This window comes from Etheostoma cragini, chromosome 22 (assembly GCF_013103735.1).
Source record: "Etheostoma cragini isolate CJK2018 chromosome 22, CSU_Ecrag_1.0, whole genome shotgun sequence".
Lineage (NCBI taxonomy): Eukaryota > Metazoa > Chordata > Actinopteri > Perciformes > Percidae > Etheostoma > Etheostoma cragini.
This window is the reverse complement of record NC_048428.1, coordinates 9,384,835-9,391,899: the sequence shown is the minus strand read 5'-3', so window position 1 is coordinate 9,391,899 and position 7,065 is coordinate 9,384,835.

Below are 7,065 nucleotides of genomic sequence, written 5' to 3'. Positions count from 1 at the left end.
GGGGGGGGAGGCTACTGAGCGCAGACAGCCGTCCTCTACCCTCTATCTCATGTTGTAAAGATTTCTTTGAAAATCTTACAGCGTGGGCTCCTTCAAGGAAATATATGGGCTGAAATATGTGCCAACAGAGACTGAATTTCAATCATTTATATATGGATTTGAATTGCTTAACTTGAATAATTGCATTGAAAAACTGAATTTGAATCACATAATTTGAAATTGTATTGTTTAATTTGAATCATTGCACTGAAAAACTGAATCTGAATAGTATAGTTTGAAATATAATTTATTCGTTTGGGACTGAAATCCAATGAAATATGATCATCAATGAAAATTCAACTCTATATATCTTTACATTCAGTTCTCACAATTCAAATTCAGTTCACAAAATTCAATTCCCCCAAGTTTCATGTTTCTAGCTCATTCCAGGTCACGGGAATTTGAGCCGGCATGGCAGACAACAAATTATAATAATGATAACTAAAAGAGACAAACATAGAAGGGTTCTACCGCTTTGCGGTTTGAACCCTAATAATAAATCATATCTGGATCTTAAAGTCCAAGGGTCCTTGTCTGTGGGTTTCCAAGAAAAAGCTTCTGAACACATAACTGCATCTGCCCTTAAATCACCAGAGGCAATCTACAGGGTACAGAGAGCAAAACCAGGCCACAAAAACAAAAAATAGAGTGGCATGAAATATGAAAGGTCTGCTGCCACTCTCTCTGCTCACAAAATACATGGCAACAAGTGTAAGTTAAAAATGAGTCAGCTGGCCACAGGGCCTTTACATATAGTGCCCTCCTTCTTTGGAATAACTTCCCTTTGGACATCAGACCGTGTTTAGGTCTTTAAATCCAAACTCTTAACATTTTGCCCTAACTTTCAAGGAATTGCTTATTCTTTTGTTATTTGGCTTGCAGGTCGGTATCAGCCTGAATTTATCATTAAAGCTTAAAAGTAGTTTTAGTAGTTAAGTAGTTCCTTGTTTGTCCTGCTGGCAAGAATAATGCAAACTTTCTGAAAGCCACTCCATCTCTATAATCATCCAGCTCTAGTTGTTTGGAGACACCTGGAAGCTGATTGACATCCTCCCGGATCCATTTTCTTCCTATGATCACATAGATTGCCTATAGGCCTACTGTAATTTTATAATGTTGGTTATTCAGTTCACACATCTATTGCATGCCAGTCCATCTAGGAAGCGAAAATAAAAATGTCTTAACTTGACGTCACAAAGTTTCACAAACTCTGAATACTTCAGCTTTGGTGTGTATGTGTGCATACTTGGAGATTTACCAGATGTAGTTACCAAAAAAGCAGAAGCAAGTTTAATTCTTTCAGACAGCAGACATCTTCTCTTCCTTATGATTTCTGGATTTTGATCCTTCTGTGTGAAGTCAGCTGAGAAAAGTCATCATTCCTACTATTGGAATAAATACACTGTCAACGACAAGTATTTAAAGCTCAATCTGACCCGGCTTTCTATGACTGACAGCCAATCAGACACTGAATCCAAAGTCCCCTGATACAGAGAAAGGCACACATCAGGCCCTCAGCGCTGCCAGGAAAAGGTCCCTTTTTTCTGGGTATTGTTACATTTCATACAGAACAATATTGCTGGAACTTTGATTCTATTACATGTTTATTACGGTGCTGGTGACTGTTCACATTTAGAATTTAAATGATGCTAAAATAACACAGTTACATTTCAACAATAAAATGTCTTGTTTATTATGATTGCAATATATAATTTGGTCCATAAATATTATCTGTTACAAACTATATAACATTGGCTATACACAGATAAAGCAGTATTCCAATAAGCATTTTATGTGTACTTAGAGGAGGGGGGGATAAGTGATAAGTGAGATAGGTGGTGATAAAAATCCATGATAAAACAGATCATGTCAATATCTTTTGATAATCACATACATTCTCTTTCTCTCTCTCATCTTTCTCCATTATGGGCTTGTAGACTTTTTTTTTTATTGACTGCGACTAATGTTTGTAAAAGGAAGACTCAATATTCTTCAGCAAGCAGATGAATGTGGAATGCTGTTTACCAAGTTAACAAAAAGCGATAGAGCAGCTTTGAGACGTGGATGCCTCTGGGTCCAGCCAAGATTACTCTAAAAAACAAGTCCAGGACAAGTCTCCTCAGTTGGATCTGTGGATGGTGCAAGAGGTCAAACGTGTTACCCTGCCTCACAGGTTAACAGAAACAAAATTTAAAAACTCCACACGCTAGTATGTCCACAGTCAGTATAATTCTACCCTTCTGCAGCCAATCTGTCATTAACAGTAAATGGCAAAAACAAACCAACTTGTTCTCTAGGAATCTTTTTTTCCCTACACTCTCAGAAAATGAAGTACATCATTGTACCTTTAGGGGTACAATGGCTTGTCACTGGGGCTGTACCCTCAAGGGTACAAAAACTGTACCCTTGAGGGTTGCTTGGGAACATATATGTACCTTTTGACCCTCAAAAAGGTACATATATGTTCCTTGAGGTCCAACAATGAGCCCTATGGGGTACGTTAGTATAGATTGTACCTTGGGGGACAGAAATGGACCCCTACTGTACCCTTATTTCTTATTTCTTATTTCCTTTATTCTGTAAAATCTGGCCTTTAATATCATGCAAATGTGGACCCACCTCATTTTCACATGTAAATATCAACCTTATGTTTTGTTTATCATGTAATCTCTGGTAATGGATAATTTCACAACTCCTATTGTGAGGGAAATCTGTTCATTCAGTTTTGTAGAGGGCATATCATTCTATTGTTTAATCACTGGCAAAGCTAGGAGACAAAAGAGTCAAACTATTCCACAACACCACTAGATAACACAAGAGGAGATGGGTACATGTAAAAAAAGAGTGTTGTACAGTACAGGTGACTAAAGGAGAATAAATAGAAAAGGTGATAATACTTCAGTCTTATCTCCAACACCCTTAGTGTGTTTGACCTAATGAAGGTGAACAAAGTGAGGACAGAGAGAATTGAAGTGCATGGCAACAGTGTCCTCTAGTGGCTCATATGAGATATTACCTGTTGTGATCATGAATGAGTTTGTTACAGTGGCTCTGGTGATGTCAAAGTCTTCTTGTTGATTATATAATGTGTGTAAGAAATTAATTGTGACAAAAATTAAACAACGGCTTGGAATATGAGCTAATTATTTTCTTGACAGGACACTTTCAAAAACACCTTCACCAAATAAAAGTAGCAAACTGGGATTCCTGTGGCATTATTTGACAATTTTCTCCTTCTTTTAACAGCAGGGGCAGTCATTGAATGCATCATTCTTTGCCAAGTCCTATTGCTAGCCAGACACTTTTCTGGTCATTTTGGAAAATACATACTAGTGTGGTACTTGTAATGTAAAGTGGAAGTTTGATTATTGTCTCCAATGTCAATGTAGAAATTGTATGCAGACAAATATGTCTATAAATATTGTAAGACTAATTGTTATGTCCGCACAATATATACTGTGTGAAACAAAGTTTGTAGTCATATGATTAATTGTTTTCCTTAGCCCAATGGTTCAACATGATTATCTAATCATCTGATGTGTGACAAGGGTTTGGCCTACGGTACATAGTATCAGTGCATGTCTGTCTTTGATTGGTGATCTTAAGAAGGCCTAAAGTGCCAAAACTTCAGAATAAATTAAGAAATGCAGAGCGTGCTACAGTATTTTTAACTTTGTAGTCTATTTTCAATGATCAACGCCTCACGACAGCCTTTGGTGTGTGTTTGTGCAAACCTGAATGATACACATCACATCAGTTAATTTGGTATTTATTGTAAAGAACAAGTGAAAATGATAAATATTTCCTCTTCTCCGATACATTCATAGAATGTCATTAAACACTCCACCTACTCGCATCTCTCGCCCATACAACATTCAGAACAGAAACACCAACGCCAGTTTACCAAGCGGAGACCACGCGTTCTATCACCGTGGCATCGGCTTTGTTTTGTGTCTACTTCTATTGAGATTAATACATTAAAGACAACGGGACGCTTAGAAAGCAAGATGCTCATAGGATTCATGTTTATTTGCACCGTCCAGATTGTTTTAGACTGTGCTGATTCAAGTATTCCCTTTATGATTATTTCTGTACTGGATATTATACTAATTATCTGCTTTATGATATTCAGTAACACTTAATAACATCAGTAATATATGGCACACTGATGGTTAATCAAACTTGTTATTGTACTGTTAACAATTAAATAATGAAGGTTTACTAATTATCAGCAACGCTAAACGTTATGCCATTTTAACTGTTAGTTTATTGTTGCACACATGCCATTTTATGTAGTAGGCTATATTAAGTTTTAGTTAATGATTACCAAATGATTTTTAAGCCTTTAAGAAAGAGTTTGTAAACCGTCAATCAACATTACTTGGATGATTGTAATACCTTGTAAATGGTTAACAAATACTTTGTAAAGCATCTATAAACATTATTGAGATGGCAATTATCAGTGCACACAATCAAAGAATCCTCTGTGATAAATCACCAAATTAATGTTGATGCTTCATAAACCACTTATTAGCCAGTAACTACTTATGATAAGCATTAGTTGCAACTGTAGTATTATAATACCGTCCAAAACAATTATCTACTGACATTAAAATATTATTAAGTATTATCCACATGTACAACCTAATTATGTTATTACACTAAACTATTGATACAATAACATCAATGACAGCATTATTAAGCATTAGTAAACATGATAGATCCTAATTTTATTGTTAACAGTAAATAAAAGTGTAATTAACTATCAATTTACCATATATTAATGCTTGTTATTGTGTTACCTGATGTTCTCATCACATCCTTATCATTATCATGTGCGGATTACATTTTGTGGTACAGTACATATATAACGTTTAAGTTAACATTATTTACATGTACTTAAATAAGGAAAAGAACAGAACAAATGTATATGCTATTTTGTTTACAGTGCAATCCCCATGCAATACCACATGCAGTTATAGAGGGTGCATGAAGAAGACCATATGGACCATGCATAAGGAGCCAGCCCTGATTCTAACAGAAGTGGCCTGCTGTCCTGAACCCCCCGCATGATTTCCATTTAACTCCAGTGACATATTAACACAACCTGACTCTTTTGAAGTGAGATATAGCAATCATCCACCCAAATCCATCGTGGTCCAAACACAATGCCTGTAATCGAACGTCGTACCTGAAAGTATTTCACACTGTTTTACCGTGTTTTACGCCCAAAAACACTGAGCCTCGTCTTACTGTGACTACCAGCTACAAGAATGCAGAGAGGTTATGTGAAGAGAATTGGTAAACCACCAAATCATGCTTGCAAGTTGGCACCGTTGTATGAAAATGCTAATGGATATGAAAAAGAAAGTATTTTGGAGTAATGATGGCTAAAGCAGTGGCACAAATACGTAAATCTTTTACAATTGTAAAATCGTAACAAAACAAAAGCACTAAAACAATCAGCCCTACTCTTGGTTTTACATTTGAAACTATGACAAAAGGCCAAACAATCACATTAGACAGGCATTAGACGTGGAACACTTGTTTCAGTGTTAAGGAGTTGGATGTTAAAGAAATTTTCACTGTGCAATCATAAGTTGTTTTTAAAAAAAGGCAACAACAAAAAAATGCCAAATATAGCAAGGCCTATACCTTCAAGACTAGCAATCCCTGTTTGTGTTTCACAAAACATTTGACAGAAGCTTTAGATGTACAGCTCACGTTAATATCCATTTACAATGAAAATTCAAGTACACCTTTTGTAAATCATTGAGAAATCGCAACGACTAATTTGAACAAATGATACATTTGTCTTCAAAAAAAATAATCTTCGAACAGATTCGTTTCTGTGTTGTACGACAAGTAACTACGTTGTCAGTAGAATGACGAAAACAAGTATGTGTCCACTGAAAACAAAACAATCCGTGTACCAATCTGATGAATAAATATATAGAGATTCACATTATGTTTCACAGATGAACTGAAATCATATATAAAATGAGGCAGAAGCTACTGTGCACTAAAACTACAATGTATTTTTTTGACATATACAAGTCTTTGATTTGACATGAAACTTAAATCTGAAGAAATTAAATTAAAGTCAAATTAAATCAAGTGTTGGATTTAACTTGCTGGCTAAAATATCCAACTTCTTCAGGGTCAAAACACACAGAAGCATGCAGTTTGTTGGCAAATGTTGCCAGGGGGTAAATTTATATAGTCTGTGACTAAAAAGTCCTCATAAATAGGAAGTGTGAATATTAAATTAAAAACACCTGATGCTGGAGAACTTAAAGAGTGTCAGATCTCCCACCAGCCCTCCTAGCGTACACACACATTTCAAAGCATTGCTCTTTTTTTTCTTTTTTTTACTATTATTATTTTTTTAAGGTTTGTCTGCGACACTGATTTCAAATCAGCACTCCAGATGTGATTCAACCCTTAACATGCATTGCACAATGTGAAATAAATATGACGGCTCCCACAAAACAGTGTCAGGTTGTATACATATTTAATCACGAGGCTTTAAATACCGACTGAAAACTGTTCTGCCTCAATGTTAAGGAAAACTAATGTTGCAATGCTTAATTTCAGCGTACGAACAGAGCAATGACATTCAGTTTCCCCTTTTTCACATTTCCTAGGTCTCCCTTTTGTTCCAACCAGTATCTTTAACTGGACATTTAAAAACCCAGTTGCCTCGACCCCAGCAAAAAAAAAAAGACTACATCCAGCGTACTAATGCCTGTTTAACCCAATATTAAATAGATCAACAACAAAGGAACCGGGACTCATATTCCAATTCTATCCTAAAAGGCTGATTTTTAAAATGAACCTGTTAAAGCTGTAGTGCGTATTTTCTCTCGCCCCCATGAGGAATTCCAAGTCATGACAACAAAACTGTCAGCGCGTCCACATGATAGCACCCCATCGCCTCCTTAACTCAGTTGCTAGTAGCCAAGGAGGACACTGAGGATTAAAAACATGATGGACTCTTCAGAAGAGTTAATTATCTTCACTTGA